The sequence below is a fragment of the Lactuca saligna genome, chromosome 9 (assembly GCF_052625555.1).
Source record: "Lactuca saligna cultivar CGN05327 chromosome 9, ASM5262555v1, whole genome shotgun sequence".
Classification (NCBI taxonomy): domain Eukaryota; kingdom Viridiplantae; phylum Streptophyta; class Magnoliopsida; order Asterales; family Asteraceae; genus Lactuca; species Lactuca saligna.
This window is the reverse complement of record NC_136425.1, coordinates 57,279,869-57,294,722: the sequence shown is the minus strand read 5'-3', so window position 1 is coordinate 57,294,722 and position 14,854 is coordinate 57,279,869. Positions and strand designations below refer to the sequence as shown.

The 14,854-nt window shown below is 36.5% G+C and overlaps 1 pseudogene; it reads left to right on the top strand.

Annotated features, from left to right (window-relative positions):
• Positions 1 to 13,552: 13,552 nt before the first annotated feature.
• LOC145015441 (dehydration-responsive element-binding protein 1E pseudogene) lies at positions 13,553 to 14,356 on the top strand (annotated as a pseudogene).
• The last annotated feature ends 498 nt before the right edge of the window (positions 14,357 to 14,854 follow it).

Genomic DNA, 14,854 nt, shown 5'->3' with positions numbered 1-14,854 from the left:
TCATACACATACACACGATGAATGGGTGCTAAACGCCACCTAATCAATTATTCAAAATGAAACCTTAATTCACCTTTTAAACTTGCAAATTGACCCAAAAGTCAACCTAGGTCAAAGTCAATGGTTAACGACCAAGTCAAAGTCAATAATTAATCATCAGCAAGCCTCCATGTCTTGGCCTTCCTTTAGCCACCTTGCGGTCGTGTAAAGATAAAACAGATGGGTTGATCCCGAGTCACCACGTCGTAGGAACTAGGTCTGAACAACATAAGGAGTTAAGCTTTTTTTTTCTCCCAATTCCAAGAGCTCCAATGCTCAGATTTGATCCTTCCCAAGCTCTAGATGGACCTCACCCAACATATCGGCATTCGAAGCTTCCTACAGTAAAGCATCGTGAAAGGAGGTCGATCAATGTTGGCATGGTAGTTGTTGTTATACGAGAACTCAACTAATAAGAGATACGTATCCCAAGTCCCACCAAAATCCAATACACATACACGAAAAATGTCCCCGAGTGGCTAAATCATTCACTCACTCTATCCGCCAATTTGTGGGTGGTAAAACTGTACTAAAATATAACTGAGTATCTAATGCCTCATGAAACATCTTCCAAATTTTGGAAGTGAAACAAACATTCCAATCCGAAAACACTGACATAAGAATCAACAGCCTTTACATCAATATTCTAGCAACCTACGAGCTCCTTTAAACCTGTAAGCATATAATTACATTATTTCAGTACTTTCGTATCGCTACCTGTGATACAATGGAACTGAGAGGGTTAGATTGGGAAACCTGATAAGCATATAATGCTTTCAACCCACAATATTATAATCTTTAATTATATAATCTTCAACATTTTAATAACCCAATTACCCTATTCCCGTTATTCTTGCTTCCTAATCCTAGATTAATGATCTCGATAGATCTTTTCTTAAGGATCTTTGACAACAGTTATCTATATTTCCCGAAATGATTAGGCACGACAGTAAGATAATATTTTGTACACAAAATGATGTACAAAAATAGTAATTTGGTTAGGCATGACAATGCGATAGTACTTTGGGTAAGCACAATAGTACAATAGTACTTTGAGTAGACACGACAAGTCACAACTTATTACTTTGCAAAACTTTCACTTAACCTATCATAACCACTATCTCACACAACCCTATCCTGACATCTCATTTGTTATTTCATACAACCCTTTACTACCCAAACATATCAGTAAGTATAATATACGATTAGATTAAGTAACGATCATATCATATTGTACATATATATTAAACACACCAAAAATAATGCACATAACATTTAAGCATTTAGAATACTTGTATCTATGTGTAATTTGAAAGTAACTATGCATTCACTTAGTAAAAGTGGATGCCTCGGAATTTGGGCAGAACTTCGCCTTTGTATTTCAATTTTTCCTTTGACGTGACCTAGGTTCATATTACTAATTCTTAGTCTTATTTCCTGGTGACTAATGATAGCTTGAATTCCTCACTAATCCTAATATTTACATGAAGATCTATCAAGTAACAAAGAACCATGTACGATCATATCGAATGTAGCATCCGTGTGGCATACAAAGTATACTGTTTGGAAATCCCACTTTAAACACCTCACTAAATCCAGCCTAGACATCATCCCGGTAAGTAGATCAATCAGTATAATGACTTGGAATTACAGATAAATCTTATTTATAAGTTCATAATAATGACTATGAACACAAATATAAGTTACACTTGAAATAAAATAAGTGTAGCTTAACTTATACAGATTTTAGCGAAAACCATGAAATTGCGAGGACGTAATCTTGACCCAAATACTTCTTTTCGTCAGGCTCGTGGCTACTCCACAGCCTTCCAAAAAAAGTTCAGAAGCCTGGAAAAATTTGGAGTCAAAGTGTGAAAGAAGACCAGAGAGATCTGGGTTTGATTTGTGAGAAAATGAGGTGTAAGCGAACGAATTTATACGTATGGGAAGGATGCGTGTCGCACACCATGTCCGGTATGTATTATACACACTGTTAGAAGAGGTAACGTGGCAGATTCCTAGTCTGACGCGTAGCGACATTTGGGTGGTTAGTCAGATTCCTATACAACATTCATTTAGACCCAATCGACTAATTTGAATTTATTTTTAAAGTTATATTTTTAACCGGTTTAGACTGTTAAAGTCCGCTAAAAAATCATAACTCTCTTTTCTGATGTCCGTTCTCGAATGTCTTTATATCGATGGATAGGTATTGATGAGATCTTCAACCTTCATTTAGAATGTTTTTCCTAAAAATTAACCGATTTTATATTAGTTTCTGAGTTGTATATTGATACGCTAAAACTTCAAAAAATTATAAGTTTTTCTCATAAAGTCAGATTTGGACATTCTTTATATGCATGTTGTAGGTTTGACGACTACTATGATTTTAGATTATATCTCTTAGTCTAATAAGTAATCTATCAAAAATTCATTTTTTTACGATACAAAAAGTCGTTTCGGTTTAATTGCAAAAATTTGAAGAAGTATAACTTCTTCATACGAAGTTAGATTCCAACTTTCTTTATATGTACAAAATCGTTGTCACATATACTATAATTTCGGTTAATATTATTTATCTTAAATAATATTCTGTCAACAAGTCGTTTTTTATCGCTTATTATATCTTATTTATGTAACCCAAATTTGTGGGCATTACAATTATATCCCCCTTCAGGATGATTACGTCCCGAAATCATTAGCAAAACATGGCTTGTATAATGACTCCATACGTTATCTTTCCATCCGAGATAATAGTTGTAACCCTTATGTCTTTTCAAATGATTTTCTAACTCTTAGGCTTCTCAACTGTTGGTGGTGCTTAACCCTGAACATGATCTTCCTTCTAAATTCATTCTTTATTGGATACTCCTGCTCCTTCTAGAACACACTTAACGTAAGATAATGTCTTCACTTCAACTTCCATAACAGACTGATGGATTATGCTCTAATGACCTTTCATCGTATGATGCAATGGGTAGACTCATGTCTCTTTGAGTCACACTCTAACATATAGGATACGTTCCTTCATGTTCTAATGTGGTACAACCACATTATTATAGGTGGCATTACTAGCTACTAGCTACTTAGTTTTAACCACGACTACAATTTGTATGTCGATTTCCTCAATCATCTCCTTCTTCAACCTTACAATTAAATTCAGACACTATGTCGAACATGGTTCTCAAAACCGGGTAACTGAGTTTGTGGATATCAATCGGATTCAATCCTTTACAGTTAACAAGGTTCGATTATGAATCTTCTTCCTATTCATCATTGAAACGAAGGTAATGAAGGAATTTTAAAAAACAAACTCAATTACTAGTGCCTTAGTAGCATTGTGACTCCTCCTGATTGAAGTACGAGTCTTGTGCTTCTGATAGTCTAGGACCATACTACCTTTCACACCTACTCATACTCATCACAAAAATTGTCTCACAATTTTCCAAGCCGCCATACATGGAAATGATCACACAACAACTAATCACATTGATTAGTATAACACGACTAGGGATATTTTTATAACTTTTGAAAATGATTAAAATACTTGTTCGAGTTTACCACACATAATGCCTCTTATATTAGGCTATATACTACAATACTATTTATGTGGAATGACCACTTAGTGTCGTAAAATCTGGGTAAACATCTTCCTTCACTTGGTCCCCCCTAGTGTTATCTGTTCTATCCTATACTGCATCCAAGGTCATCTCGAATGCCCCATGGTCTTACCACACCTCTACCATATCAACCACAATCATCTTGAGTCAAACTCGCATCTGACTGAATCCTAATCACGTGTTCGGGTCATGCTTCGAACCCTAAAGTCTTCATTAAACAAGAATAGGCGGCAACGCTCTAACACAACCCTCAACCTGGATCCATCCACATACCCACCGTGCGTCACTACTGATGTGCAACAAAACACAAATATCCTTTCTTGTTCAATCCCTTAGACCAAAAGATTCTCCCCTACTTGGATTCGACTGCGCTTTTCTAATCCTCAAGATTTGATCAATTTCCAATCCATCTCACAACCTTACGATTCAGACTAATGACAAAATGAGTTTACAAATGCCAACGTTCCATTACTATCCAATTTCGATGACCGCACAACTATTAAAATCAAGAAGAAAAGTCCCCGAAATCTCACAAGCCTGATAATCCTGATTTCTTCCCATGGTACCGCACAAAATCCTTGAGTCCTTTATGTTGGTGACAAAGATCCTAACCCTTGCTGTGAATTGGTGAGTCTTCACTCTGACTTCCCATCCTCAGAAGGATCTCTAAATTTTAACCACTTCAACCCTTGTGATTATAAAATTACACTGGCACTTCCAGTGACCAAACAACTCTTGAGACTGCCACCGCCATCTTCTTGCTACCGCTCCTCCCCTAGCAACGGTAGTGATTGGACCCAAAGGTTCTTCCCTAGACGACTGGCGATCTTACCCGATCAAATGCTAACACGATTGATCTCTGAATTCATTAGAGAACTAAATAGCTAATCCAACCATAGACCTTCCCAACAATACCCCTGAATTGACCCCATCATAGAACCGGAACAACAACCGAACAAACTGAAACTCGCTCAGCAAGATACGAACCACTAATGACTCTTGGCATTCAAAATGGCATATAACAATTCTTGATGATATAACCCAAGAAATAACAGAGAACTAAACCAAAGATAATGTTTACCCAAACCAATACAAGATTCCAAAGCAATATAAATATTGATAATAAGCAAGAAGAAATCATAGATTACATACCCACAATGGTACCTGATGAAACCCTGCCCTCCCCTGACTGATACTGCAATGCTCGGCTCCTCGCTACTAGGGCTCATTCCTTACCCTCACGACCGTTAATGATCCTCAAAGTAACCGGAACAGGTGCAGTCACGGCTCCACCCCTCAGCATCGGATAGTCGGCCTTCTTGTGGCCCACCTGATTGCAGTGAAAACACATCGAATCCAACCCACGGTGGCAATCCCGACTAAAATGACCCATCTGACCACAACTGTAACATCCTCGACTTGTCTCCTGACATCCTCCCTAATGAGTCTTCCCACACTGGGCGTACCGGCCCCGAACCCGACCCTAATGGCATACCAAATCCTAAGTCCTAGGCCTCTTCACCTGGCTTACTGAAATCTCAGTCTACTTTGGCTTCCTCTTCTCGAAAGGCTCCAAATCAATCTCACGTTTTCGCGCTCTAGCAATCATATCAGTTAGGGTCTCGCACCCTGATAAACTCACAAACTCCTGGATTTCATCTCTCAACATGTCATGATACCTTACCTTCTTCATTTCCTCGTCCACATCATAATGCGGAACCAACAAATCCCTCTCCCCGGAACTTGGCAGTGATCTCTGCCACAGTCTCAGTCGTCTGGCGAAGTTCCTGAAACTCCCTCGCCAGTTGTTGCACCTCAATAGTTGGTGGAAACTCAGCCCTAAATCTGGTCACAAACTCATCCTATGTTATCATCTCTATGGATTCGCCTCCCAAAGAGAAGTCTACCTCCTCCCACCAATCTCTTACTCAGTCCTTTAGAAGACAGAATGCAAATTTGACCTTCGACCCCTCGGGGCAGAAACTCATCCTGAACACGTTAACCATATCTTTTAACCATCTCCTACTAGCAATCGGGTCCTTATCCCCAAAGAACGCGGGAGCTCCACAAGCACGGAACTTACGGAAAGATAGAGTGCGAGCTCCAATAATAGCCATAACCTTAGTGCGGAATGCGCCCAGACGCTCATCCAAAATATCCAAAAATCCCCTCCTTGACCATACCAAATATTATAGGAGTTTGATCCAAAATACCGTGGATAATCTCCGATGAGATGAACTCCCACATTCACTCGTCAATCGGCTCAGTACCTGCACCTGAGCCGGAACAAGAACTTGATCCTCCTTCGTGTGTGCTCATTACCATACTGAAAAAAATAACATGCAAAAGATTAGAACATACCCAAGAATCCTCATCAGGCAGACTTCCTAGATTTTCCAAAACTCTTCACAGTTCGAGTATAGATCATGTGCTTTCAGTAGTACGGGCCCAATACTACCTTCCACACCTATCCATACTTTCCTCAGGAATTATCCCGAATCCTCTAAGTCACCTTCTCAAATTGATATCCCAAGCACTCGCTAAATAGCACAACAAAACCCACTGAAGCATTTCCTAGGATTTCCTAGGTTTCCGACCTCACCCTGCCATCAGCTGCTGAAGAACTCCTCATAATGTCAATTAACTACCTCATGAATATAGTCACATGAAACAAAGCTCAAATAATCCTTCGAGTAAAAGAGTCATCCCTACACCGGTTAGACTCAAACAAGAGCTACGCAATAGGGCCAAATCCATCACTCTGAGATTATTCAACCTTTGTCACATGTGACTTAACATATTCACTTAATAGTTATCTCGCATAACTTAAGAGTTCCACAAAGCACAAAGCAAGCAGCATTCGTGCAGTAGCACTCTAACCCATATAATAACCAAAGAACATTCAAGCTCACATACTACAACTCATGCTAGGAACTTCCATTCTTACTGTCGGTTGCCTTATTCATGCAAATTATACACAATACAGGATCAAATAGATTATTGAATAAAAGATTACCCTAGGACCACAACAAAGCAAGGAACATGAAATAAGGCCAAATCGATCACTCTAGGGATATATCATCCTAATCATATACAAATTTTAAAGCATACACTTAGCAATTACTGGTACCAATACATAATCCCAATCTAGCATAGCATCTAATGCTTCCCAGGCTACAAGGTATCACATATCAGGCCAATCTATCATGCAATTCCTGAAAGTATCCCTAGCCTCATCCTCACATGCAATTCTCATAACATATAATCATAACAAACATGAATGGATTTTCTGAGAATCACGTACTTGAGCTCAGACGATTGCACGCATCATACCCCCTTTGTCTTTACAAAATCCTTTTAGAAATTTCTTTTCTTTTACAAAAATTGTTTTAGAAACTTGTTTTCTTTTTAAGAAAAATTACCAATTCCTCAGTTTGAGTTCAGTCACACTCGAAAGTGTGCCTGAATCCCTCAAACCATGGCTCTGATACCAACTTTTAACGACCTAAATTTTGAGGTAAAAATTTCATTTTTAATTCTACCAAACATTAATTATCTTTAAGTCAACATTCAATATCTACTTATCCAAATATTCAGAAGTACTTTTATAAGAAAACAGTTAACATAGTTCAATCCCAAAATCATCATGATGTAGAAACATGGGTGGATGCGCCGCAATCAAGCCAGGCCCTTCCTTTTCGAACCGGATGTACCTGAAACCATAACCGTAAAACCGTAAGCACGAAGCTTATTAAGCTCCACAAAATACCACATACCATACATACCATTCGGCCTAGCCTGCATATTGGTCCCAACCCACCATAATGGGCCTAGCCCTGCCAAACCATTAGGCCTAGCCCTATCATACAAATGCAAAAGTCATAAAGACAATTAGCACCTACATAACATACAATGGGCCTAGCCCTTCCTATTCCATGGGCATAACCCGACATACAAATGGGTCTAGCCCGTCATACAATGGGCCTAGCCCAACATACAAATGGGCGTCGCCCAACATACCATGCAAGAGTTACAAAGACAACTAGCACAACAAAACCTAGTGGGCTAACATTGGTGCCTTCGATCCACAAGTACAGTGAGCAGACTCACCTCAATCCGCTGTTATTCGAATAACTGCTCGGACCCCTGAACCGGATAACCTTGCACCAACTAATAATTAAATACAATCTTAATCAATAGTTAACCTGATAACCCAAAATATGAGGCCCACTTGATAAAATAACTCCCTAAAGGGTAAATGACCATTTTACCCTTTTCTTACTTGTTCCTTAACCAAGGTCCAACCCAAAATGCATAAAAACCCGAAAACCCAAAATGGCAATCCAAAGCCCAAATCAAAAGCAACAAAATCCCATTATGGCCTAATAACCCGATTGGGCCTCAAAGTCATCATGGACCTGTTGGGTTTTGAGCATTCTAACACTTCCTAAGTGTACATGCAACCCTAATAACCTTGAATCTATGTTTTCTCTATATACATGCAAATTTCTTTTTCAAGGTTATTTCCTAACTAGCATGGTATGGGGATTACATAAAACATAAAAACTAGTAGAAATACATACCTTGTTGTTGCTTAGATTCCTTCAAGACTTTATGAGCCTAGCACCCCAAATGGTGTGCCTCAAATGCTTCACACAACACTACAACCTTGGAATAACTAGAGAGAATACTTCTACACTTCAAAATCGGCTATGCCCTCACAAGAATACCCTAGTGCCAATTTTGCATGCTATAAGGTTTCTTTTATAGTGTGTCATAATTAGGAGTTACAAATGTAAACCCTAATTGTCATGACTCTTCATTTCTCATGACCCATGGGTTTGTAACTCCCATGGACTATCCATGGAGCTCCATATGGTTATAACCAAAACCATAAACCATGGATCATTAATCTGCCATAAAAGAATTGATGATTGTCATAATCAACCTTGTATATTTAATTAGTCTCACTTTGATCACCAAATTAATACTAGATTAATACTTGATGAATACTAATTAAATAATATTATTATCAATATATTAGAACTTATAATATATTAATAATCACAAGTGTACTTTCTATCATTTTGTCTATCCAAGTATTGCAATGCCATGCAACCCAAATGGACAATGTCGGGTCGGGTCAAGTACATACCAAATAAAGTTATGGACTTAGACACTATATCCAACATGACCTACTTCCAAGAAAACCCTAAGTCCATCCATGGCTAAAAGTCGAAAGTCCAATGGCCTAACAAGGCCCAAATCTCAAAAAGCCCAAAATGGAAAACTGGGGAGTACGCCTCGCGTACCAGAATGGTATGCACCATGTACTCACCCTCGAAGAACAGAGTATAAGCGGATGATGTACAAAACCTCCATTATGTTGAACATACTTCTTGCGTACGCCCAATGTAGTCATCAAGGACCAAAAATCCATATTAATCTTTTAATGGTTAAGCCAATGACTTCCAAACTCAGATATGGCACTAATGAGATGTCTTAACATGTAAAGTTGGCAAATTTACTCCTTTGCATGGCTTAATGGGACCAAATCCTTAATAACACCGATAATAAACATCTAAACTCATGTGTGGTCCAAGATAATTCATCTAGATGGCATTTTTATGAACAAGGGACCTCCAAAAGGCCAAGATCCATAATTCTAAGTTCTTGAAGTAGCTCATACTCACAAGGATGACTCTAAGGACCAAAATGAACCCAAAATACCCCCTAAACTAGATCTAACACCTAGAGTCATCAAGATAGAAACGTTATACCTCCAAAATGTAGATCAAGATGCAATAAGCCTGGATCCAAAAGCTTCAAGCAATCACACACTTCTCCAAGAAGTTCATTCTTCTTCTATGAACACCAACAAGCATGAAAATGCCACCAAAAGCTCAAAATCCACTCAAATGGGGTTATGGTATCGTTTCTAGGGTTTAGAGGGATGGAGGTTGAATATATAGGGTTTGGTGGTGAGTTAAGGAGCTTAAATAGGGCCCAAGACCCTAAATTAGGGTTTAGGTCTGACTAGAGTACATCCAACGTACCTCTGGCATGCCCAATGTACTCCCTTAAAGCTCTATGATCACTTTGCTTAGTACGCCCAATGTACACCAATGTATGCCCGACATACTGGTCTTAGCACTAGTATGTCATGCGTACACATGTGTATGCCCCGTGTACCTAGTTAAACCCTAAAACCATGAATCTTTTGATGGCTATAACTTCTTGGTTATAAGTCTGTTTTGATGATCCTTATATCCACGAAGAGGTAACAAGAAGCACTAAACTTTTGTCAACTCATACTTGCCTTAAAACTTCATGAACAAAAATCCATTTTTTGTAAAGCCTGAACTGACGCTTTACCGAAATACCCCTTGGCTCCAAAATACAAACCTAACTCCCAGATTATCCAAATTACATTACCCACACACAAATGGGTCTAAATCTCTTTTCTTCACACGCCCTAAACCTGATGATGATCGGTCTTCGAGTTACCACCCCACATTAGGAAACGATTCGGAACAAGGTGTTACGATTTTTACCATCGAGTGTCCGTATCACTAATCTAGACAAAAGTTTAGCTATTTACCAATCAAACCAAAGTGGGCAACAACTTGTACTTCAATAAAATCAATCAAACTTTTCTCCAACAACAAAACATAAGTGTGTACAATTCAAACGCTTGTAGATATTGTGAGTGACTTGCATGGAGCATCGAGACGATTTAAGTTTCCCTTCAATTTATTAGTCGGGATACTACTACATTTGGTTTTTTCATGAGTACCAATATTCGATTCGATCATACTCGATCTCCAGCGAAGTTCTGAAGCCTCAAAAACAAGAAGTAGCACTGTTGCATCAGTAAGCAAAAAACCAGCCACCGTCTCGTTAGATTCTTGCAAATTTAGTTATCTAACTCGCTTTCCCTCATAACTCCAACTTTCTGTGTTTTATTTTTGGTCGAGACCTCATCTTGCCGCCGAAAATCATCGGGAAGGTCATCCGTAGAAGCCAAATCGATATATTATTGTTGAACAAGTTTTGGCTAATTACATCACCGGAGATCTGTGTAATGTCGGTAGCATTCGATGATCGTTAGAACTCCGTCGAAACTATGAGCTATTTTAACCTCGTTGTCTAACTTGATGAACCGCTTTGCAATTTGGATTTAATAAAAAGGAAAACATGCACTTATACACTTGCCCTATTGAATTGCAAAGCCTATCCCTATTAAAATAAGATATAACAAAATAATGAAAATAAGAATAAATAAAATAAATTATGATAATATGTAAAGGTTTTTATCAATGATAATTAAATTATAATTAAAAATAATGATTGAAAACAATAATTTACTTTTGTTGATAAAATATTTTATATATTTTAGTATGGAAATATATTTCATAACTAATTGATTACATAATATTCCGTAACCACATAGCTACAAACTTAGATTTCATAGCTATTTTAGAAACTCAAAAACAACTTATATATGCAAATAACAACGATTAACCTCTTCGTAAAAAGTTTCGTATCAAATTAGCTATAGATTTTTATTTTGTAGCAAATTTTTGATGCAAAATAGCTATGGATTTCAATTTTGTAGCCAACTAGCTACGAATTTTGATTACGTAAACGATTTTATAGCCAACTAATTACGAAAATGGATTATGTAACAACTTTCGTAGGAAACTAGCTACAACCAACAATCTCGTAGCATATTGCGTAGTCAAATAGATACAAATTTTGATTGTGTAACAACAATTCAAGATTTAGCTTTGGAAATGTAACTACGTAGCCATTTTCGTATAAAAAAAGCTACGACTATTGATTATGTAGCATATTTCGTAGTAGAATATATACGAATTTTGATTATCTAGCAATTCTTTGTAGCTATTCCTAATTTAGCTACAAAATCATTTTGATAGCAAAATAGCTATAAAAATCATTTTGTATCATATTCCATAATATAATAGCTATGAATTTTCATTCCATAGCTATTTAAGTGTTTTCTTTTAGTTAATGCAAGTTGGCATAGAAACCGGAAAATTTTGCTATTGTATGTTATATTAAGATTAAGTTTATTAGTAGTGTAAATGGTAAATGCATCATGGGTTTGAGGTTTTGATTTAAAAAAACAACGGTTTTGTGTTTGATTTGAAAATGCAATTATTATGATTTTGATGTATAATTTTAATTAAGGCGTGATTTTAAGTTATATCAATTTTTTTTTAAAGAAACAAAATAAATGGAATATAAATGATGTAAACTGATTAAAAAACTTACCATGTGTAGTGTAAATAACGATACTTAACATAAACAAATTTTCAAAAAAGTCCCAAAAATTTAGTTCAATTTATAATAAAGTCTCAAACTAAATTTTGTTTACAGAAAAACAAAGAATACTAATTAAAACTTCGAAAAAACCATTTTCGGCCGGTATTGTAGACTTAGCTGGTATTTTGTTTTTTTCGTTAGTTTGCTTAAAATTTTGAGACTTTTCCGGAAACTACCTGATAACCAAAATATTGAGACTTTTCTGAAAGTTACCATATTAACAAATCATTTATAAACATAACAAATAGTTTTATTATAAAAAAGAAAATACACTTGTTACTAATTTCTATGAATAAATTGGTGGTCTAAGTACTCATCTATTGCTTATTGACCACATCAAACTCTCTACGTTCCTTCTATACATCGTTGTGGGTATGATGGTGAGATATACTCAGTGAGTGTTCCTCTAATGTTGGTGTTCCTCTTATGTTGTTTAACCTAACTATCACCCTACATCCACATCTCACATGGTAACAACCATAGGCTAACATACATCTATCAAATGTGAAAAAGTGAATCGTAAATGATAGTTTATATGGAAAAAAGTATAGGGTGATTATCTATTTAAATTGTCAAAGTTTATTTTTCAAATATGTTTGTAATTTAATGGTTGTTACCAAATAACGTATGAAGGTTAGGTGATATTTACGTTAAAGAACATAATGAAAGATCTATATGTTCAAGAATCATTATGTAATTATATTTTTTAATAACATGTGATCTTATAACGTCACACTTAATCGAAAGTAGACACTTATTGATTGTATGTTAATAAATATTATCAACTACTGTATTTAATTGAAGAAAACGTACATATTACATCTCGTTGACACTCACAATGATACATATAAGAAACATAAGGAGTTTAAAGTGGTCAAGAAACAATAGATCTAGTCGATCATTCCATTCCTAGAAATTAGAAACAAATGTATTTTCTTTGTTTATAATAAAAAAAATATTTGTTAGGTTTATAAATGATTTGTTAATAATAATATCCATTAATTTCATAGTAATTTTAAAAAAAGTCATAATATTTTGGTTATCGAGTAATTTTCAAAAAAGTCATAATATTTTAAGCAAACTAACGAAAAAGAACAGAATAACGGCTAAATCTACGAAACCAGCCAAAATGGTTTTTTTCGAAGTTTTAGCCGGTAATTGGTGCTTTTTTATAAACAAAATTTAGTTTGAGACTTTTTCATAAATTATCCTAAAATTTTAGGATTTTTCAGAAAATTTCCCTTAACATGTTAATGTTGACGGTATATAAAATTAGGCATGCTTTTCCACAAAACTATTTTGCACATCAACTACAATCTTCGAATCTATTGGACTGAAGCTGTATATTACTCAATACTATAGGGACAATCCTTAATCTATCCTCCCAAATATCACGCGTTCAAAATAAATAAAAAATGAAGCCACTTGTCAAAGCCTCCATCCTCTACCACGCAAACCACCAGCTGGTAACCCCACCACAGACAATCCACAAATATCTATATATACATCGTCATTCCATATAAAAAAAAAATTAAAGTCACTCACAAACACTCCCAACAAACAATTACTTCTCTCAAAAGTCATAACTTATATCTAACTTGCAAAAACTACCAACAAACCGTAACTTCACCTCTTATATTGCTCACACTACCAACGTATGGATGCCTTTATCGAATCTTACAACCCATTTCCATCCGTATCATCAGAAAGTGTTCCATTAGCATACTTTTTGACCTCATGTCGTAGCAAAAGCGCAGTCTTGAATGCGGCTGCTGAATCCGAAGTGATGTTGGCTTCACGAAACCCGAAGAAGAGAGCCGGAAGGAAGAAGTTTAGAGAGACTCGACACCCAGTTTACAGGGGAGTGAGAATGAGGGATAACGGGAAGTGGGTTTGTGAGTTAAGAGAACCCAACAAGAACATGAGGGTGTGGCTAGGGACTCATCCTACTGCTATAATGGCAGCAAGAGCACATGACGTGGCGGCGTTTGCCTTCAGGGGACGACGGGCGTGTTTGAATTTTGCTGATTCTGTGTGGCGGCTGCCGGTCCCGAAGTCTAGCAGTATAGTAGATATACAAAAGGCCGCTGCAGAAGCTGCGGAGGCTTTTAGATACATGGAGTCCGAGGAAGAGGTGGAGATTGTGGATACGAAGGAGTTGCCGGAAATTCTGTATTACGTGGATGAAGAAGATATTTTTGAGACGCCGGAATTTTTTGTTAGCATGGCGGAGGGACTGATGGTTGCGCCACCGCAGACAGTGGGATATGGCAGTTATGAGGATAACGTCGAATTTTTTGTTGACGAGTCTTTATGGAGCTTTTAGATTTAGTGATCGTATATATTCACATTTACTCTTTTTGAATTTAAAATAGATTGTTGATTAATTTTCCCTCGTGACTAGTTGATTTTTGTAGACTAGCCAATGAGATGCATATAGTATGCAACACGTTTGCATTGTAAAAAGAAATATGAATTCCGAGTTTGGTAAAAATCCTCTTTTTATATAATGTATTCTCAATGTAGATATGGAAAAACCACGATCCAGGTACTATCATGTTTTAGTGTATTTAAATTAGTAAATCATGAATAATGAAACATTGATATTTTCTGTTGTAATGTATTATTTATGTAATAGGGGAGGGAGTAGGGGGGAGGAACTCAGCGAGGTGGTTATCCCCTAATTTGTCTAATGTTTTTATAGTAATATCGTGGGTTTAAATAATTTTAAAATAAATTTGGTAAAGACCTTAAAATTTGTCTCTAAGATATTTAATCAAATTTTAAAATGTTGCATTTATGATCCTCTAATTTGCAATTTATGTACTATTTTTATCATTTTCATT